Genomic DNA, 23,676 nt, shown 5'->3' with positions numbered 1-23,676 from the left:
TGAAAATACAAAATCAATCTGTCCCCTTTCTGTCACTGTCTCTCTGTCTCTCTCTATTGCTGTCTCTGTCTTTCTCTCTCTCCCTCCCCCAACCCCCCCAACCAGGATTCTCTGGTTTTCTAGTTTGCTATGCATCAAACATACTCATTTTTCTCAACAACTTATTTTAATGAAAAATCTTTAAGAGATCAGAAATATGAAAGATTTAGATTCTATTTTGATTTATTTATGGTGTTTTGAGTATATCTCTTTGAATAATTCTCTTAGTGTGTTTGGTGTTTCAAGACCTCATTGAACTAACAGAGGCTACTGGTATCAGCATTTTGCCACTTGGAGAGACATATAGAAACTGGACTCCCTTTATCCCTCCATGGTTTAAATATGCATTTGACTATCTCCTCTACATCCACAAACACTGAGTACCTCATCCCAGAGTATGATAATCTGTGCTTCAACCTATCAAAAATGATTTGGAAAACTCATGAAAAAGATAGGTCATTGTATTTACTTATATTACTCTGTTACTTATATTTCTGTTATATTTCTATGGGTGTTTTTACCCATTCTAAGGTTCTTTTTTTCCTTTCTGAAGTTCCACGTTTTCTTCTCTCATTTCCTTTCCCCATGGAGAAATTCCTCTATCATTCCCTTTAGGTAGGTTTCTTAGCAGCAATTTCTGATAATTTTCCTTGTTTGAAATGTCTGCATCCACCCCCCTTCTGTATTCATGAAGCGTATTTCACTGGATAGAGAATTCACATTTCCCAGGCACATCTTGGGAACCGAAGGATGCGGTGGCCCTTCCTTCTGGACTCTGGAAACCTGGAGAGTCTACCAGGAACTCACCGCCCATGTCATATCTCATGTCCTGAGGTCCCTTCTTGTAGAGTCTTCTTGTGCTTGTGTGTTGTATGCAGTTGTGGGTTGGGTGGGAGCTGCGGTTGTGACAAGGAGGATCCGGAAAGGAAAAGACCACTCCATGTCAGCTGGAACTGTGATTTTGTTGTATGTCAGTTTGATGGATTTAGAGGTTGAGGTTTGCTCTTCTCCACAGGATATGAGTGATTCAAATGAGTTCTTGAACAAATCAGAAGAGAACATCCATTTCATCTCTTAATGACATCTTGAAAATTTGAAATTGTTGCATTCATGTTAGAATATAATTTCCTCAAGATGCAGTGTAGTCATCAGCGTTTCCTTTTCCCTGTATGATATTAGTCTGTTCTGTAAAAATCTGTTCACTTTACCTCGACAATAACCTGGTTCTCAGAAATTCAGTTTTAATATTGGCTTACTGAGGAACAGCAACCCTTTTATAGATATGAATCGACACTGAACATAATGTGATGACAACTCATAAGGAGGTCTAAGGGACAAAACTGATTCTTATTTAATGGCTTTATTTTTTCACTTGCTTCTGGTTGCTTTACTTTCTCCTTCCTGAGTATGCCTCATAAGAAAGCATATGACTCTGGATCAGTGGAAACTGTTTAGGTCAGTCTAGAATTTCATCTGACTTGCCATTCCATTTTAAAGAAATTAATTTTATTCTCCATGCCCACATTTTCTTTTAAAACAAATTTTAGCTTACAGATAAATTTAAAATTAGTACCAAGGACTTCCACATCCCTGTGATTCATGCTCCCTAATTCCTCAGCTGTTAGCATTTTACCACATTTGTTCTAAGAGCTCCCCACCCCCATATCCTATCTTCGTCTCTATCTACACATACACACACTCACCATTATCAGATCTCTTCCAGAATCATCTGTGAGCAAGCTGCAGAGATGAAGATAAAGAAAGTGTACTATGGATTTACCTTTTAAGACTCATTCTAGCAGACTTCGTAAAATTCTACTTTGTATCTCACAAACTAACGGGGAAACAATCATATATTATCAACAGATAAGCCTCTATATCAGGAAATCAACACTGATGCAATGCTTCACACCCATGCACACTTCCACCAACTTCCCAGCAATATCCCTTTGCTTTTCCCAGGCTCAGGATCCAGAATCCCGCCCTGCATTCAGTGGTCCTGTGGTTCAACCTCCTTCAACCTCAAAGAGCTTTTTATAGTTTCCCTGTTTTGACCTTGATAAATTTAAGGGGACCGTGGTCAGGGTCCATTTGGGGTTTTTCTGTGTCCCCTCAGGGCACATGGTAACAGGAGGGTCTGAATGCCCTTCTCAGTTGCCCCATGAAGAGGCACATTATGTCACCTCCTTCCACCAGTGGGCATATTAGCCTGGGTCCCCAGCTCTACTGTGCTTCTTCTTTTTTTTTTTTTTGGTCCATTGAGGCATTTTATTTGCACGTATGTATTACATCCCTAGAAAAAGAATCCCAGGATTTTGCCTCCTGTGTATTTTCGTCTTGCTTCTTCATGGTCCATGATGCCAGCTGAGGTTGTCAGTACAGTGAAACCAAACTGGTGGGACGGGGGCAGGTTATTCTGCCATTTTTCTAGATCTTTCAGTTGTACATCAAATCTGGGGCTGATCACTCCACACTTGTTTAACCTGCCCGTAAGGTTCACAACAATTTTCCCTACTCTGTGATCATCAATGATTTCAAATTCGCCAATATAACCATGCTTCATCATCACAGTGAGAAACCAGACGATGGCTTTGGAGCACGGCCTAATAAGAACCTGGCGTTTACCTCTCTTCTCAGCATTGTTAATGCTTTTGAGAGCATCTGCCAGGACACTCATGCACACCATTATGGCGGCATGGAAAGATGGCAGAAAGAGGACCTCTACTGTGCTTCTTAAGCATAAAGTCACCACTTTCCCCTTTGAAATTAATATATATTCTCTGAGGAGACTTTTGAGGTAATATCCTGTTTCTTGTAGAAATCCCACTCCACGGCATTAGTGCCCATTGAGGTCTCCTACTCGTATCAACAACCACTGTGCTGGTTGATAAATCGTCATTTCCTATTTCTAACCTTCCTTCTGCATTTATTAGTTGGCATTTTATCATAAGGAAAAGCTTTCCTTCTTCATGTATTATTTATTTACTTCATGTATTCATTTGTTTGTTTACTCGTGTATTTCTGTTTTATTCAACAAATCATAACACATTATCATAGATTTTTTTCATGCTTACATTGTCCTGAATTTAACCATGCTAAGCCTCTTCCAGTTGGCTCTTTGTCCTTCCCATCCTTTGAAGCTGTTCTTCCTGGCATAAGTTATCCTAAATCCATCTTGCAATTTCCCTCGTCAGCCCTGGAATCTGCCTCTTATCCAAGGAGTCCTGTCCCCCTCATTGGAAGATGGCTAGGAGAAGCCAACATCGGGATTTCAGGTGTGTTTACAGCTTATGGCAGTGGAGCTAGGGAATATGTACATGTACGTGCACACACATATGTCCACACCAGTACATCTGTAGCTATGTTTTTTCTACTTGTGTTATGCAATTTTAAAAAATGAATTCAGGGGCACCTGGGTGGCTCAGTAGGTTGAGCATCTGACTCTTGGTTTCAGCTCAGGTCATGATCTCAGGGTCATAATATCGAGCCGCATGTTGGGCTGCACACTCAGCAGGGAGTCTGCTTCAGACTATCTCTCCCTCTCCTTCTGCCCTTATTCTCCATACTCTCTCTCTCTCAAATAAATAAATAAATCTTAAAAAAAAAAAAAAAAATTCATACCTATATCTGCAATTCTAGCCCAACACTTCAAAACTTTATTTAGCCTTTCCTCTTTTCTTGGTTGTAATTTCCTCCTCTGACCTGAAGAAAAATGGTAGCAATTATCCTTAGTACATTTCCTCATTAGTTCAATCACTTCATTATTTTCTCAACGTCCAATGTCCCACTTGCATGAGTGACCTCTTTTTCCTTCAATCTCCATGACCCCCATTCCCTCAGCCTCCATACACCCCACTTCTTCACTCCTGGGCATGCAAGCAACACACAGGTACCTCTTTCCCCAACACTTTGGTGTTGGGATGGCCAAGGAAGGGGTGGAAAAAAGGGATGAGGATAGTGGAAGAGAAACTTATTTTTTGTTAATATTCGGAAAAATGGGGACCCCGCCCCTCAAATTAGTTCCAGTATAGTGAATGACTTTGTTTCACCTTATCAACAAAAATAGTACTAGGAATATGGGAAGTAATGTACTGAACTAGGACCAACAGATATACAATATTCAGTGATATTTAGATTCCCCGTGGTGTACTATGGGAGCACAGTATGTAACTTATAGTAGGAGTCTGGAGCTGGCAGCTGAATTTGATTTATAAAATGGCTTTAATTTTAGATGGTTAAATTTAATACATAGTGTAAGATACTTGCATATTTTTATTTCAATCTGTGTGGAGAGGTGTCTGGCCTTGCACAGAATTCTGACTTGGGTGTGGTGTGATTGTAACCAAAGAACATCTGCACCCTGAGCCCTAATAGGAAGACCCAGGTCTTCATTCCAGTAGCTCAAAGTCTACCATGTGATTAGTTTCCCTCCATAACGAAGTACTACAGACAGGGTGGCCTAAGACAACATAAAATTGTTCTCAGTTCTGGAGGCTAGCAATCTGAGATCAAGGTTTTGGCAGCAGTGTTGGTTCCTTTTGGAGGCTCTGAGAAGGGAACTGTCCCAGGCCCCTCTCCTATTTCTGGTGGCATTGGCAATGCTTGGCGTTCCTCTGCTTGAAGCCATATTACTATAGTCTCTGTCTCTCTGCTTCCACGTGTGCCTGTGTCCAAAGTTCACCTTTATTTACCAGTTATATTGGATTAGGGCCCACCCTATACCACTATGACCTTGTGTTCACTTGGTTAAATCTGCAAAGATCCCATTTCCAAATAAGGCCACATTCCCAGCTGCTGTGGGTCAGGACTTGAATACATCTTTTGGGGAAACACATTTCAACACACTGCACTTTGATGGTGAGGTAATGGGACAATTATCACGGGTCTATTTGGAGCTACATGTTTATTTTAATATCATCTATTATGGGTATGAGTTATTCAATATTGCTTACTCTACAGTTTCCTTAAATCAGTGTTTGTTTCCCCAAGTACAAGTAAAGTATTGATGGCAAAACCAGTGTGTCCCAAGGATCTATTTTGTTTTCTGCTGGAGCACAACACTTGAAGCTAAATATGCAAGCCATACGGCCTGACATCTTTCTCCCTTGGGTCTTCTCAATCCAGAGGTGCTAAGACTGGTAATAGGCTCCACTTAAGGTGTGTACAGTGGGTCTCATCAAATTTAATGTTTTCGTTATCCATATTCCTCTACCTTACTCAAATTACCTATTACTTGGAAGACAATAGTGCACAAAAAAGTTAACAACAGTCAAAATAATTTTAAAATATGCTACTTCCAAAGCTCTGCTGTCTAAAATACTTTCCTCCTTACTCAGCTTCAATGACTGAGATTCGTCAAAGTGTGGAATGCAATTACTAAACTGAATGTGATGCTGGCCGGGTTTTACCATCCCTTCTTCAGAGAGCGGGCCACGATGTGGTCAGTCACTGGGTGAGAACGCTTCATTGAGGGCAAGGGCCCACGGAGGAGCCCCACAGTGTGGACACTTTGTTCTCTGAAACACTAACATCATCTTTGAGCATGAAGGAAATGTCTCGAGTGGAGAAATGGGGCAGCAAAAAGGAACTCCATTCACATCACATTCTGGCTACAACCCTTCCCTACAACCCTTCTCTGGTCTTTTAGGCACCACACCATGGCCCACTGAGGTCAGCTTTCCCAGTGATCCCGTCCATCACCATCCCTCCCTAACAGACAAATCAGTTAAAACCCCAAAGAAAAGCTCTTAATTTATTTCATCGCCATTGACAGACTCCAGGGCAGAAATGAGACTTGTGCTAGTCTAGGGACATGACTATTAAGGGCGAGCAGATGACTCTGTTGTCAAGAATTAACGAGTGGTTTTCGTTCTCTGTTTATTTACTTATTTTTAAGAATTAATGAGTGACTTTAAATACAGCCATTCCCCTCAAGGAATATGTCTCAAGACCACCAGTAGATGCCTAAAATCATAGATAGTACCGAACCTTTTATATACTATGCTTTTTTCTATACACGCATGCCTATGATAAAGTTTAATTTATACACTATGAGAGTAACAATAACTAGTCATAAAATAGAGCAAAGATAACAATAAACTGTACTAACAGTGATGTGAATGTGGTCTCTCCCTGTCTCTCTCTCAAAATATCTTCTTGTCCTGCACTCATCCTCCTTCTTCTTGTGATGATGTGAGCTGACACAAGGCCTGGGGGACCGGGTGAAGTGAGGAGAGCCACACAGGCAGTGTAAGCTGGCATTAGGCTACTCCTGGCCTTCTGAGGATAGGTCAGAAGGAGGACCCCTGCTTCCAGACCCAGCTGGCCGCCTGTAAGTGAAACCACAGCTAAGGAGGCCCATCTGTAGTAAGAGACGAGCTGTGTGCCTGCCCATAGGAAACCCCACACACAGAGCCCGGGGGATGCATGGGAGCCAGGTTAATAGGGACAAAGATAGAAATGTATGTGATACAAAAAACCTCACAGGGCTGAAATCAGGAAATTGCTATGTCTACCTATATCTTAATTCTTTAAGCTAGAGGTCCTAATATCACAGCGACACAGATTTAGAGGATGTAAAGTTGGCTGAGCACTCAAGAAAAATAGAATTTTTTTTAAGGGGTAAAATAACCAAAACATTTAAAAAAGATGTTTGGTTGCCTGCTGTCAGAGTCCATCATCATTCTTTATCAGCTAAATAGGAAAAGGTACATACTGGGGAGGGAAGCGCATTTTTTAAGTTAGTTTTATTCGTTGAGGCAATGATTCTTTTTTTTTTTTTTGAAGGTGAAATTCAATATAGAGCATTTAAAATTGCTACAGTTAATTTCAAAACTTAATTTTTTTAAAAAATTGTTTTTGACATAAGAATTTGTATGGGAAATACCAGGAAGTGTGTAAATGAACACAATCCATGGTGAAGCAGACAAAAATAGTGACAGGTAAAGAGGTTTTCCTTTTAATTTGCTACACTCACTGTTTTATGCTCACATTAAGGTTATTTCTAGGTCGTGGTTGGTGACGTCTTGGTGCCCTTTGGCCCGTTTTTGGACTTCTGTTTTAATGTGGATGCTATGGAATAAGAAATGTACTATCAAATGGATCCAGAAATGGTGCAAAGGCCAGAGACAAGAATTGTCAGTCTGGGACAAAATTCCATGTGGGAAAATTGAAAAAACTAAGACTATTTCATCTGAAGGACAGTAAAGTAGGGAACAAGAATAACACTGGTTTTCAAAAGGTATTTGTTACCTGATGTGGTGCAAACGGAAGACAAAGGACAAGGTGGGTATCTTCCGGAAAACAATGTCAGTAAGAGCTCCATGAAAGGAAAACTTTCACAATGAAAAGCCTTCAGGAAATGACCAGCCATCTGGAGGAGGGTGTCATCCCGAGCACTTCTGTCCTGGGAACCCGGGTGCACTCGATGACCTCTAACTCTTCCACCAAGGTTAGGATCCTAAGAAACGACTCTTCTAAACATTGGGTACTGGCTGTATTCTGTGCCACATTTTCCAAGACAAAAGAGAGCAGTTTATATTTTAGAGATATTTATAAGCAGTCAAGAGTTATATTCACGATTTGCAAAAATGCTTTCTCATTCAGAGGTTCGAAGTCAGAAAATTTGGGACACTTCTGCACAAAGATGGGAACTTTTGCTATCCCATAGAGCTGCCCAGCGGTGCATGCCTGAAAGCCATCCCTTGCTCAACAGACCACATGGGGACATTCAAATCTGTCAGATGGCAACAGAAGGCACAGTGCTTAGAGCTCCATTTCCTCATTGATGACAAGGCAAATGACTCAGCTTTCAGCCTAATTGTGCTGTGAATATGTTTCCCGACCAAGCATCATAGTCCCTGATGCAAGTCCTACCCACAGGGGAAACATCCCAAGTGTTGTTTATTTCTGTCAACTGGAAAATTATGTTTGTTGCAAAACAACTAAAAAGGTTTCTTAAAATATTCAAGTGCTATTCACTTCTAATACTCAGGGAAAACTGGAAAATTTATATTCATTAGACAGTACACAACCAAAGTACTGTGGTACAGAAACATATTCTTTGGGCTTAGACAGTTCTGGATTCAAATGACGGACTTGCTGTGTGACACTGGCAAATTAAACTCTCTCTACCTGCTTCCTTCTCGGTAAAATGGGAGTAACTCATCAGTACACTACAGGAATTAAGGGACACGGCGTGAATAAAGTGAGCATGGAATCAAAGGGTCTCACTTGCCACCTGCTCAAGTGCCCCTTTCACCACCGATCCCCCTGGTTTGTGACAGTGCTGAACTCCTCTTATACTCGGAAGTAAGACTTGCCACATGGGAACCCGGGTGGCAGGGAGTTCCTGGGGCAGGGAATGCAATGGGATAAGGGGTGTACCCTTAGCCATCCTCAAAGAAATCAACCATTTCCAGATCCACCATTGTTGATAAGAGCCCCTAGCGTCCTTGGTCTGCTACTTTGGCTTTGAGTATCAGACTCTTCCTGAAAACACTATGATCCTTCCTGAAGAGAAGTAGATCAAAAGTAGATTTCAAAGGCATTGCGTTAGGTCCTAGATAAGCTTTGCTCCAGACTGATGAAGTCTGAACAAACTGGTGAGAATTCTATCCTTATTTTCGCACACCGAGAAAGATGTATGACGGCACACAGGTGTGTTCACGCTGCGTGCGCGCGCGCGCGCACACACACACACACACACACACACACAGCCAGGGAATCTCTTGAAGCTAAATGTGCTATTTTAGCTCCTGGTGTCCTTAATCCATAAATATGCATGCTAATAATATATAATCAACTCTCTGGAAAGGTTTAAAAGCAAAAGAAATATAAACAAAGCTTTTACTTACCCCTAATTTGATTCCTGCCTAGCCAGCACTGCTCTAGAGTCTGTGGTTATTATCCACATGTATTTCCATTTAAAACGTGCCAGTTGGGGCCAGCTCTCATGGGAGAATTGTAACAGCTGTCCCAGTGGAAAATAAAGGCATGTCACTTTAAATTTTATACCAGGGCCAAAGAAATGTCAGATTCCTGCCTCAGCTATATAATGACACACATTATCTTTGACCTGAGCACATCCTATCAATTCATGTTCATAAGAAAATTACACTTTGGATTTACTTGATTCCTGTTCTTTATCCAATTTCTTACATAAAAAGGCAATTTAATCTTCTCTTCAATGCCTGCTGTATAAATATCATATTCAACACCGGCATGTTAATGTTTGGAAAGCTTGATGATATTTTTTGAAATGCTGGCCACAATATCCCCCTCTTTCTTCTGATACAACTGAATAATTGCAATCGAATCCATTTTAATTAGTTATTCTGGGTCTCTGATAAAATGCATTGCATTTCTGTGTTGGTAAATCTTAGATTAAACAAGTCTTGTTTCCTTTATGATCTTGTCAAACCTAAGCACATATCTGCTTGCATGGACCGTGTTTTCCAGCCCACTGACTTTCCAAGTATGTTAACTATGTTGTTTACCGGATGTTTTTGTAAGTAAAGGGGATGTTTTTACTTCTAACAATCTCCACAGGATGAGTTACAAGCTTCCAAATTCTCAATTGATCAGACTTTAAGGAGCTGCTTATTTTTGGTTTGATTTTCATGCATTGCCTCTGGAAGATGCAGCTTTGGCCCCATAGACTCGAAAGAGAAGAAGAAGATGCATTTGTTGGGGATCTCCTGTCACATGCAGTTGGTTATATAGTGAGATGATTGATGATAGATAGATACACATATACATATACATATACATATACATATACATACCTCTGTTTCTCTGGAGAGCTCTAATATATCACATAGCAGAGTGTGTAATATCAATATGAATTACTACCAGTGGTTTTTAACATTAATTACTTGGTTAAAGTAGAGTCTGCTGGATTTCTCCACTGTAAAGTTAGGATTTTTCTCTTTCCATACTCTCTTTCTTGGAAGGAGAGGAAATTAAGCTGCGTGATAGAGGAGGCAGAATCTACGTAGACTATTTTATCTGACACTCTTCTGAAAAGAGGATTTCTCCCTCTCTCTTATTTATCTATTATTTATACACCCGATTATTTATTTATATCAGTATACACAGAAGGATATTTAGTCTGAAACTGTTAGGATTTGCTTGCAGCGGCTCCGGCTGTGGGAACGCTTTGAGGTTGGCTGCAGGTGCCCCCGTGGGGCCCCCCACACCTCCCTGCGGTCTGAGCACATCTTCACTTTCTGCCCCTACAGGGGTCTCCGGGCTCAGCATGCTTTTTCTGGGCCCCGGCCGTAGAACCAGTGATTTCTCCAAGTGGTGTTGACTCCTTTAATGAAAAATAGGATCTAAGAAAAAAGACGTGGGCCCTGGGTGTGCTCATTCTCCCGTGGTGTCCGGGCTGCTGGCCTGCTCCTCAGTGGCGTTCGCATGCTAATCATATATAGGCCTGTGTCCGTATTTATGTTTGAATTTTTCTGTTGTAAGAACTAAAATGAGCATGTATTTGTGCTCCCATCTCTCAGGATAATATAGCACACCAGCATCTTTAAAGTGCTGAAAGGAAAAATTGGAAAACATTGAATTTTTAATAGTTTTTAAATATAAAAGTGAAAAGAGGAATTTTAACATGTACACACACATGGGCACACTACACGAAATCACCTCCATCAGCAACATATTGCTCACACGAGTCCTCCAGGCTGGAAGGAAAGTCACCTAATGAAAGGCTGGATCTGAAATTCAGTAGGTGAGAGACCAGCCAATTGAAATTATCCAAATCATATATATACAATGCATGGGGTCAAAAAAGAAAGAAAGAAGGAAAACAAGCAAGTATCTGAGACTTCAGGACAGTATCAAACAGTCTAACTGTAATTAGACGTGTTACCTTAATTTCAAACAAAGTAGGTAGCAAAACACGAAAATTAGCATGGATGACCTAGAGTATTTCTTAATCATGCAAGTGTCAGTTCATTGAGTAGACATAACTTTCTTAATTGTGTATGCACACAAAAACACAACTTCCAAAGCATGATGCAAGATTAGACAGAGCTGGAGATTTTGACAATTCTCCCTTGGACAACATTCAGTAGGCATTAGCCGGTAAAGTTAAATGTTTGTTTTTCATGTATATAAACGGTCATTTAAAAAATCATTTGCACATCCTTTTCCAATGTTTTCTTGTTGCTGTGGTATAGTTTGTTGCTAATTTTCATTTTTGTAAGGTCTTGTATACAGGGACACAAAGTAATTTTTATTAGAATTCTAAACCTTTTTCTATTTAAAAAAGTGTCTTTACATTTTAATGTGATTTTCATATGCAGAAATGTGTTTTTACTGTATCAATATTATCTTTTTTCTTAAGGATTTTGATATGTGAAAATTTTTCACCTTCATTCAAAAATATTACTATTTAAATATACAATTATTTTCATGGCTTCTTTTTATATTTAAATATTTACTCCATCTATATAGTTCAGGCTCATGTATTGTATGAAAAAGTCATAGCGTTGAGTTTCTTCCATGTATGAACCAGTTATCATAATGCTATTCATTAACTAGGCATACTGCTAAATTATTGGAAATTTCACTCATTATGTATCAAATATCCTTTTAAATGGGTCTATTTTTAGGACTTCTGTTCTCCATTGATATGTCTGTTCTTGAATTAATACTTCTTTGAAACTTATTATAGCTTATGAAATATCTAGCTGTGAAATTCCTCTCTCATTATCTTTCTTCTATATTTCCTCGATTATTATGTCCTATTATTGCAGAAGAAATGTGTAATTATATTGTCAAGTTTCAAAATAAAAGCCATTTGGGATTTTGACTGAAATATAATTACATTTATACTATGTACTTTGCCCTATTTCTGATTTTAATAAAAATGTCTTTATTAGTTTCATTGTTGTGTGTGATGCTGGATATTGAATCAAAACCGAAGCTCAGTTTTATGTTAATAAGATATGTTTATGTTCTTATAATAATATTAATAATTACAATGTATCGAATGCTTACCATATGTCTGTGCCGGGCTCTATATTCGAAATGATGACAATGAGAACAAATTGTAATAATATAATCATAATCATAATTATTATCTCATACTTACTGTGTTCCAGACAGTGGATCAGGCTCCTTACCTGCCTTATTCCACTTTGTGTTCACAGGAGGAGCTCCATGGAGGACCCTGGTGCTCAAAGGACAGAGCAATGTGCTCAGAGTCCCCAGCACAGCCCAGTTTCCCAGCCACAAAGTGGAAGGCAGGAGGGAACAAAATCAGACATTTGTGTTCGGGGCTGGATGTTTCTCCTGCGTGGGGGCAGCAGACCCACGGTTTCTTTTTTTTTTTTTTTTTTAAGATTTTATTTATTTTGACAGAGAGAGACACAGCAAGAGAGGGAACACAAGCAGGGGGAGTGGGAGAGGGAGAAGCAGGCTTCCCGCAGAGCAGGGATCCCGATGTGGGGCTCGATCCCAGGACCCTGGGATCATGACCCGAGCCGAAGGCAGACGCTTAACGACTGAGCCACCCAGGCGCCCCAGACTCACGGTTTCGAGCGCAGACTTGGGAGCAGTGTGAAGAAGATACTTAAGGGTGTGTGGTATTGCTTTTGGGTTGAAATGAACACACACCAGACTCAAGTTTGTTTAGACCAAAAAGCAAATTTAATATAAGAATACAAAGCTCTCTTGCTGAATCCGAGTGTCTGTGTGTGTGCATGAACATAGGCGCATGCACACAGAAATATGCACACGTGTGCACACACGCACACACACAGACACATACTGGAGTTCAGGAATCACTGAACCAGGGGACTGGCACAATGCCTTGGGGACTCTCTGTCCCTGCACTCTGTTCTTCCCCGTGTCCCTCTGACTCTCCTTCCCTTCTCCCCTTCCTCCTCCCTCTGACTTCTTTCCCTTCCTCCTCCCTCAGATTCTCCTCCTCCCTCTGACTCCCTCCTCCCTTCTCTTTTTCCTCCTCCTTCTGACTCTTCTCTCTCTCTCTCTCTATATATATATATAAATATATATACATATATATATAATTTGTTTATTATTTTTTATATAATGTAAAATTCAGGACTCTCTCCAGATAAAACTATAAAGTGGATATAACTATTTTCAACAAATAATTGTTATATGCAACTATAAGGGAAGGAGAATCTTACTATCAGAAGATTATCTCAGATGGGTTTTATAAACTTTCTTAATTGGTTTGGTCCCTAAAGTTTATTGATATTCACTGAATGAAGCCCTTCTGTTCTTTGATGTATTTGGAAAGGAGTGCTTATCAATTCCCTATAAGCAATGCACTTCTGTCCTCAGACACAATTTGACCCTATGGCATGACTTACTTGGGGTATACTGAGGATTAAATGGGGGCTGAAGGTGTAGTTTTAAGAGGTATCTTTTGATGGGAGACGCCAGGGGCTTGAGATTCAGAGAACAGTCTTAGAATACCGAGTTCCACATGTTACACATTCCTCTGCATGGCGTGCACCATGCCGCCTGGGAACCCCCTTCCTTCACGTGCTCCAGAGATGGGGGCTGGGGAACGAAGACAGGCCCACAGTTCAGGGGCATGCTGAAAGGTATTGCTTAGTGGAGCAAAACTGGATTGATCTCAACTTCATCTCATTCCCGACTGACTGCTAGAAACCCACCACGCAAGGTCCAGGCATTTACAGCGTCGACTATCCAGCGGGGGGGAGGCAGACATAGAAACTAACTCAGTCTTGAAGAGCTATCTGTGCCCCACGTTCATAGCAGCATCGTTCACAGCAGCTCAGATGCGGAAGCAACCCAAGCGTGCATCCACGGATGGACGGCTAAAGAAGATGTGGATTATACACACACTGGAGTGTCGTGCAGCCTTTAACAGGAGGCTATCCTAACACACCCTGCAGCACGGATGGGCCTGGGGGGCGTCGTGCTCAGTGAAATAAGCCAGTCACAGAAGGACAAACACTGCACGGGTCCACTTATACGTAGAATCTGCAGCAGTCCAACTCACTGTGTCAGGCAGTGACTGCCAGGGGCTGGGAGTGGGGACCGGAAGATGCTAATCAGCAAGCATGAAGTTTCAGTTACTCAAAGTAAGTTCTAGGGATATGCTGTAGGACATGTCTAAAATTTAAGGCAAGAGATCTCATGTTATGTGTTCTTAATCCAATAAAAAAAATGGGGACAGTTTTAATCACGCAGTTTGATGTGCTCTTTAGCGAACCAATTGTGACATCCCGAAGGTGAAAAGGGTCCATGAAGAAACATCAGCTGTGGGCGGGCAAGAGGCAGGGACGCCATCCCGGAGGATGTCCCCAGGGGATACGTGTCATCACAAATTTGTCCAAACCCGTGCAATGCACGACCCCATGAGAGAGCCCCAAGGTAAACTCTGGACTTTGGGTGATGATGACATGTCCACATCGATTCATCAACTGTGACAAACGTGCCACTCTGCTGAGGGATGTAGTAACTTTTGTCTTTGTTTTTCATAGAAAGCATATGTATTCCAATATTAAACTCCTCAGTTCCTAAACACTCCAGAAATCATAATGAAATAGTCAGGTGCCTACATCTGAGTCCAGAATCACCACGACTGGCATAGCTGTGAAGCTGACGCGTGCAGCCATATTTCACCGGGGACGCAGTACTGAGAGCCGTGTCGCCGTGGGCAGGCAATCTCCTACAAAGACGGGCAATGCCCCTGGGATGCTGTGAACAAAATAAAGCTCAGTCTACTTCTTTTCCTTCAATTTGCACCGAAATTACCTTCCTAGACAATTCATTAAAACTGTGCAAAAATGCATCCTGCTTTTATGTGAACAGAGCAAGTTCCTAGATTCTGGTAATTACAAAAGCGTCTTCATGTTCATCAATGCCTGGCAGTACGCTTACCAATCATGCGGGACCCAAGACTGCTGTTCATTACTTGGGCTACCTAGCACCTGGGCTCCCACCCCTAAATGCCAGGAGAGTTTCCCATTCATTTAAACTTTCTTTTTTTTTTATGGGGATGTTAATATTGGGGGAGGCCAGGCACACGTGGGGGCAGGAGGTATATGGCAAATCTCTGTTTCTTCCCTTCAACGTTACTGTGATCCTAAAACTACTCTAGGAAAAAGAAATAAGTTTACCCAAAGAGGAGGGTTGTGGGGTGAGCAGCTTCTGGGGGAAGAAATCACAAGTGTAGTAGCATTCACCCCCAGAGCACAGAACAGGATTGGTTTTGGGGAGCAGTCTCTTTTACTATCTTAATACCACAGGTTCCCAACCAACATCACAAAATGTGTGCATTCTATGTTAACTGTGCTCAAAGGATTACTTTTTCCTAAGTTACAGATAATTTAATTCATGTTACCTCATTAACATAACACACTTTGTATCTTTACAAGGATCCTAATAAATTAATCATGAAATAATAAATGTTAACTATTAGAGGAGATCCATATAGACGTGCGTGCATGTATACGTTTACTATATCTATGTACATACATACCTACATATGTGTGTGCGCATGCATGTGTGTGTGTGTGTGATTGGGGTCTGGGGGATCTAAGTCATCTCTATAGAAGGCCAGGCCAGTGGTCTTCATCTGTTCAGGCTGCTATAAAACACCACAGACCGAGCAGCTTAAACAACAGACGTATATTCCTCTCAGCTCTGGAGGCTGGACGTCCAAGCAGATCTGGTGTCTGGTGAGACCCCCTGCCTGGTTCATAGATGGGGTCTTCTCCCTGTGTTTTCCATGAGGGTAGGGGCAGGGGGGGGCTCCCTGGGATCTCTGTTATGAGGACACTAATCCCATCCTGGGGGGTCCGTCCTCATGACCTCATCACCGCCCAGAGGCCCCGCCTCCTCACACCATCACTGGGGGTTAGATTTCAACATATGGATTTGGGGGGAGGGGCACAAATATTCAGTTCCCAGCACCATTTCATCCTCTCCCCTAAATTCCCAGGGGGCAGATCCGGCTCATGAAAATATTTTACGTACTTATAACTATGTGAACCATTCAGGTGATCCAAGTCTAAGGGGATGACATTATCAAATGCAGGACTTGATGGCACTTAGAAAATTCACAAAATTATTAAACAGAACAAGAAAATATAAGTTTGTTATCTGCTAAAAGGTATAAAAATGACAGCCATGACTCTCAAGATTAATATTTTATTAATATTCACAGAAATTATTCAAAAGTATGTTGAGTAATAGTTTATGTGACTCTACCAATGAATACACTCTGTGAGGGGGGCCCTCTACGTAGTAGTTCGTTAGGTCATTTATATTGTTTTATTTTAAATGCCTGCAACAGTTGGAGACTTTGCAACCGTCATCTAGTGATTACTCGAAGTGCTGCAAACTGTGGTCAGAAAAATATACAGTTACTAGAGAAGTTTAGCAGCGTATCTTACCTTTTGTTTCGTTAGAACATGTGGCTGCCATTTTGGGAGTCAGAACAAAGCGTCAGGATCGTGCAGTTTTACACCTGGCGTGGCCCCGCGGCAGGACAGGCCGGGCGGCGGGCAGGTCCACCTGCACGGAGCCTGGGCCGGTCCCACAGCTCTGCACCCTCTGCTCCCTGGAATTTGTGGTCTGAAAACTGAACACTCTTCATTTTGGCTAATGTCAGAGTGATGCCTTCAGGAAGGCACACTGCCCTGCCGGAGCCAAGAGCAGATCGGAGCCCGAGGGACCCAGGAGTGGCCGCCTCCAGGGTGAGTCCTGCCGTCACATGTGCCACGGAAACCAGGTGGGAACAGGAGGGAAGGGTCGCTGCTCCCAGGTCAGAGAAGGAAGGATCAAACCAGCAGCCAGTGCCCCCGAGTCACATCCACCCCAGGACCCAGTGGACGGCTGGCTGGACGCTGAAGGTGACCGAGTGGACGGGGGCTCCGTGGCAGCAGATTGTGCTGAGGAAGGTGACGAGCCTGTGGGACAGTGAGGATGCCGACTGGTGGGTGCACATGTGCACCTGGGGAGAGAGTGTAGGGGTGAGAGTATTCGGATGACAGTGCTACCTCTAAGAGCAGGGGGAGCGGCCCATAAGGGCGTATGGGGTGACTCAGTTATAGTGGGACCAGGACAGGCAAAGAACTAGAACATTTCCTTTCCTTCCCTCCCCAAAATGGAGCCTTTACAGGGTAATTCTAAACTGTCCTACCTGAGAAGACAAAACCCACAAATGGTCCACGGGGAAGCCCATGGCTGTGGTGCAGAGAACCTCCGTGTGAGCTGCACTGACCCCTACACCCCACACCCTATACCCCATACCCCTATGGCCCTACACCCCGCACCCTACACCCCATACCCCTATGGCCCTACACCCCTCACCCTACACCCCATACCCCTATGGCCCTACACCCCACACCTACACCCCATACCCCTACGGCCCTATACCCCTCACCCTACACCCCATACCCCTATGGCCCTACACCCCACACCTACACCCCTATACCTCTAAGGCCCTACACCCCACACCTGGGCATGGCCAGCTTCAGAGCCAAAGGGCATTCAGATACCTCCAGGCCGCTGATGCCCCACCCTTTCCAGCCAGACCTCTGACGTATAAACACATGCCCATTTCCACAGGTTAATAATGTAGCAATTGTACATCACGATTTCTATGCGGTCACGTATTATGTCTTCTCATCTGTGTTCCCAGGAACCTTGCGGGGTGACCCAGGAGAGGCCCCCGATGGCCGCTAGCTAAATGACGGAAGAGGAACGATGGAAATGGGAGCTCGGAATCAGCATCCTCACTGTGATGATCTCATGGTGCTACAATTTCCACGCTCCATGACCCCTTTGACTCTAGGATAAAATTCGAGCTACACCCTTTTACCATGTTAATAGCTCAGTATCTGTGTCAACCTCACCCTGAGAAACCCTCCACTCTGGAAGGAAAACCAGCTCCATCTCTCCTTCACTGATTCCGTCTTTCCGATCTCAACACTGCATTTTGCAAGGCATCTTCTCTCTCTTGACTTTCCTAAAATTACCCGGTGCCTGATTGTCACTTTAGCCAGAAGATCAGGGAACGCTAAATTTGAAGTGATATTCTTGTTCCTCACACATCTTAGGACAAAGCTATTCTTAGATTTTGTCCCAGATTCAAGGTGATTTACAATTCTCACATCAACAGAGGCATTATCTCCCGCGGAGCAATCTCCTCATCCACTAATTGAGAAGAAAAGTTAGGTCCTCGCGCGGCACCGCATGAGATGAGCAGACGGAGAATGAGATGCGGTCTCTGGGGTGAGCCACACCTGCACTGCGGCGCATCCAGGGAAGGGGGCTGGCCGTGGTCAGTTTGAAATTTGGGGATGGATCAAGGAGAATTCAAGAGTGCCAGGAGCTTCATGGAACTGAAACTCCTCAAACCGACTGGGAGCTTGAGGCAAAACTGAAGAAGAGATGGGGCCGTTCTGCTCTAGGAGGCGGCCTGTCTGCGGTTCCATCCGGGGCTGGACCCGCTCTGTTGGAAATACGAAACATGCAGAGAGCTTCCAGGCTCGGGGGACTGCAGACCAGCCCCCGTTCAGGCGATACTGAGACACACGCAGCTTCCTGTTCACACGACGCACTCACACAGACTGTTCACGGGACTGGGATGTGGATGCCACACGTCCTGTTTCCCAGTCAGTCCACCTAACCTAAGGCACTGCGATGACTTTCCCAAGGTCCTCAGGCCAGGAGATGGACCCAGGACTCCTAGCTCCGAGTTACAGTATTTATTTCCCGGTACCATGTAGTAATAAAAATGATACACAATATCTGCATAGACTCGGGCTTCAACCAAAACTCTAAAATTTAGACTTCATGGCAGCTTTACAAAATAATGATTCTTCATTTAACCTACAGATCTAATTTCATAGTCATGTGATATAGGAGTTAGGAAGACGACTGTTCTCTCTTTAGTGAAACCATGTCCCTGAAAGCATAGGCATCTGTTAGAGTTCAACCCGAGATACACAGAGAGATTTTGGGGGAGAACTTGGCTCACGCGATTGTGGGGTAGTTAGGCCCATCCCCATCCCGCCGGTGGGCTCTCGGGAAGGGCCAGAGCGGGGAAGCCTCCGTTCACAGGTGCTGGGCTCCTTCTCAAGGAAACTCAGCTTCTTCTGGGGGCTCTCGGCTGACCCACACAGGTAATACTGGCAGGCAGCATTTGCCCCACAGAGCGCACATAGGATCACTTCTCCTGGCACCCAGTTTCTCCCCTTTGCTTTGCTTCCCCAGCCTCGACCAGGCCCAGGTGGCAGCTCACCACCTCTCCCCAGCCCTCACCGGAAGGCACCTGCTGGATCTCTTACTGCGCAGGGACAGTGTTCTCTCCAAGGCCACTTTTATAAACCTTTGGAATGGCTGGCTGCTTTACCCTATGACCTCTCCAAAGCAACACATATGCTCTCTGGTGAGAAGTGTCCTCAGACTTCATTCATTAGCAAGCCTCATGCTAAGACTGGAACATCTGGAGATTTGGGGAAACAGCAGGGAAGGGTGCTGGTGATTTTCAAGTCAAACCATACCTGACAATTGTCTGCTACTATCCATAGGTCAGGGCTGGTTTCAAACTTCTATTCAGTGCGTATGTGTATGTACATAGTGTGCATACATATATATCCAATGTAGTACGTATAGTATGTCATAAAATATATTGCATTTACCTTAATCGTATATTGCATATATACACATACACGTTTATTGGATGTATAATGTGTATACACATGTGCACACTATTTATACACCACTTACAGCATAGACATCACACACAGTATATGCAGATACATATACACATATGTGCATACTATAAAAATGCATGTATGTACATTCACAAACTATATATACATGTCTATACACACTGTATGTATATGTGTGTCTCTACATATATTTATCCCCCCAAAATTGCATTTACCGGAGTGTTAAGGTCTGGTTATGTGGGCTGCGCGTTGGCCCTCCGCTGACAAACAGGAATTCATCTTTGTTCACTTTTGACACAAAGCATTTATTATCCTCAGTGCTACTGCATGATTCCTGGCTCCTTTTGGATACAGTTGATGCCAAAAGTCGTTTGCAGTTATCTGACAGTGACAATTTGAGGCTACCTCTAGGATGTGTCCACAGCTTTTCTGTTTTTATACAGATGACTGCATATTTTAATGGCAGTCCAAGGTAAGGATCTGGGGCACAGCTCATAAAGAACCACACAAACACAAATCATTTTCAGAATCCCTCTGGGTTTGGAAAACATAAAATGTTGGAAAACTTCCTCTCTCTTTCAGAGCCTTTTGTAAAATGATTGCCTCCAAAGCCACGAGGCGCATTTAATTTTTAATGTGTTGTGTTGATTTCAAGATGGTGCAGGATCCCACTGTTAATTACGAGCACGCGCCTCTTCTGTTTATCGGTGGCACCTGCTGGATGGTGGCAGCGCAGCTCACACCCTGGATGTCGCTCCCATAAACCAGACGCTGCGAGGAAGAAAAGGGGCATGGGTTTATCTTTAATGATGGAAAAGTCTACCTCCTTCAAGAAAGACATTCTAAGAGCTGAATCAAATATTTGATTTTCTACTAAACTACAAAATGAAAACCGTTTTTAACAAATGCCGTCATTAGAACCACCTGAACAAGGACTTTAGGAGGACTCTGTATTATTGCCTGAAGTCCAATTTAAAATCACTTAACTTGTCACCTTAGGTGTTTTGTCTATTGATTGGGCATCAATATTTAATCCTTTGTTTCTGAAGAAATTGCAACATAATAGACCTTCTTCGGTGCTTTAAAAAAAAAAAATCCACTTCTGGTGTCTATATTTAGAATACAATTTTCAAGATTTTGCTTTTCAGAGAAAGTACTTTTTCTAAGATATATTTTCTGTCAAAGAGTATTTTGGAGCTTTATGTTGGTTTAACTTCTCTTTGGAGTCTTATTTTAACCTCTGTGTTCATAAAAGATCAAAATGCAATTTCTTTCACCCATCTCAAAAATTAGAGTGTATCTCTCCCTGGAGTCTCAGGACCCTTCCATGCTGACTGGTGGGGTTTCAGGCATTTTGAGGACTCCTGGCAATCTGATGCTGCACCTTTCCTGTTGGATGGGGGTGAAGTGGTCCTATCTCGTTGGCGTCAGTCCTGGGTATGTGTACAGATGCATAAGGTCTGTGGATGTTTATAGATGGGAAAGACATGGTTTTCATATTTAGGAATTAATAGGCTCAAGATCACCCAGATTCTTGGTTTGTTTATTGCTTTGTATTTAACTTAGCATTTATAGAAATGGTAAATACAGAAATGAGTTTGCTCAGAAGCTATACCGTCAGCTAATGAAATAATTTCTTCAATGTTTCCAAGCTCCTTTGGGAAATTAGATGAATTACTACTTGAGCATTTGGAGACTTGCTCTTTCTTTTTTTTCTTTAAGAAACTTTATTCCTCAACTTCAACAATTATGTTATTTATATTTTTAATCTATTTTCCTGATAAACCCATTTTAGGAAACCCCTGTGAAAAAAGATGCTCTGACATACATTTTTCTAACATCTCCTTCGCTACTGAATTCAATAGGTGTGTCTGACTGCCCGCCAGTCCAGGTCAGGATGTCATGGGCTTTCCCAGCAACATCTGTGGCTACCCCAGCCAGGGAAGTAAAAATATGCTGAGTGTTCCAGAGCCTCCAGAATCGTGCCCAACTTCCAAGGTCAGCATGAAGGTTGTGTGACAGGGATTAAGCCCTGGAGATCAGATAGCGAGGTTGAATACTGCGTTTCCACTCCTGGCTACTTATTGATTTCTCTCAGACGGCTTATCTGTAATGTGGCTGTATTAAGAGTGCATTCCTCCTAGGTGTAATTTGGACATTAAAAGTCTCTATCAATGGAAAGTTTTGTTTTTCTTCTAAGAGAAATGGCTTTACCTTATTCTTTTATTTTCCTAGCTTTTTTGAGATATGATTAACATATAATGACATACATACTTTTTTGGGGGGGAGGACTTCAAAGTTGTATAGTGCTTTGTACATTTTTTTGGAAACACATACACTTTAAATGTGCATTTTGATGAGTTTTACTAGATTTTTGCTTCTGTGTAACCATGATCTTACACAAAAAACACTATTTGCATCATCGTCCAGAGTTCTGTGGGGTATCTTACTGCAAACCTGGGTCAGGGCCAGGCCCTAGGCAAGCACTGCTCACCTTGCTGTCAGCACAGATTTCCTTCATCTTGTCTATAGTTTGCTACAAATAGTGCGTGATTTTGTGTTTGAACTCACTCAGAAAACTATTGTTGAGATTTATAAGCATATGTTCACATGCTTCCATAGCTCATTGCTTTTGATTGCTGATTACTTTTCCATTGAATGAAGAGACAACTTTTTTTTTTTTAAACCATTTCCTTGTTGAGGGACATTTTTTGTTTCCAGATTTTGCCTATTTTGAACAGAGTCTATGAACACTTGAGTATGAGTTTGTGTGATAGTGTTTTTGCTTCTCTTGGGTGAATACATAGGAATGGCATTTCTGAGTCACACTATAAACTCAGGTTTACCTTTATGATAAAATGTCAAAATTTTCAAAGGGGCTGTACTGTTGTGTAATCCCCCCACTCACGTAGGAGGGTGCCCCTTGTTCCCTATCTGCACCAGCACTTGGTATTACTGGTCTTCTTACTGTTGGCCATGCTGAAGGGTATGTATTGTTTCCATATGGTGGTTTTAAAACAGATCCCCTGATCATTAGTGATGCTCAGCGTCCTTCCATGTGCTTTTTGGCTGTTTATATATCTTCTATTTTGAAGTGTCTGTTCAAATAGCTTGTCTATTTGTAAAAGTTGGTTTGTATGTCTTCTTGTTATTGAGTTGTAAGAGCTCTTTATATATTCTACATACAAATCCTCTTTCTGATATATATCTCACATATATTTTGTTCTGGTCTGTGACTTGCTTTTTTGTTTCCTTAAGTTTTCTGTCTTTTTAAAGAGTAGGCATTTTAATTTGTATAAAGTCTAATCTATCAAGCAACTTTATGGTTTATGCTTTTATGTCTTGTTTAAGACATCTTTCCCAAACCCATAGTCATGAAAGTTTTCTCAAGTTTCTTCTGGTTCAGTGTGTTCCCATGGAAATATTATGTGAGCTGTATATGCAATTTAATATTTTCTAATAGCCATGTAAAACAAGTAGAAAAAAAAGAAAAAAAATTTCCTAATAAAATATTTTTTAATCTAAGATATCCAAAAGAGTAATTTCTCAACATGTAATCAATATAAATGTTATAAATGAGATACTTTACATTTTCAGAGCTGAATCTTTGATATCTGGTATGTGTTTTAGAGTTTTAGTACATCCCAAATAGAAATAGCCACATTTCAATTGCTAGATAATCACGCCTGCCTAGGAGCTGCCATGATGAACAGTGCAGTTGTAGACATTCGATAATTTAAACTTTTACATGAGAATGTTGAGCAATTTTTAGTTAGTTTTTGTGTGTGGCACGAGGTAAGGGTTGAGGGTTATTTTTCTGTGTGGATGTCTATTTCCAGCACCATTTGTTGAAAAGATTACCTGTCCCCATTGAATTACCTGGGCCTCTTTGTCAAAACCAACAACATAGCTGCTGCACTCTCTTCAACTGACCTAT

The 23,676-nt window shown here is 42.0% G+C and overlaps 1 pseudogene; it reads right to left on the bottom strand.

Annotated features, from left to right (window-relative positions):
* Window positions 1–2,274: 2,274 nt before the first annotated feature.
* LOC118540049 (small ribosomal subunit protein uS8 pseudogene) lies at window positions 2,275–2,753 on the bottom strand (annotated as a pseudogene).
* Between the last annotated feature and the right edge of the window lie 20,923 nt (window positions 2,754–23,676).

This window comes from Halichoerus grypus, chromosome 6 (assembly GCF_964656455.1).
Source record: "Halichoerus grypus chromosome 6, mHalGry1.hap1.1, whole genome shotgun sequence".
Lineage (NCBI taxonomy): Eukaryota > Metazoa > Chordata > Mammalia > Carnivora > Phocidae > Halichoerus > Halichoerus grypus.
This window is presented reverse-complemented; position numbering and strand designations above follow the sequence as displayed.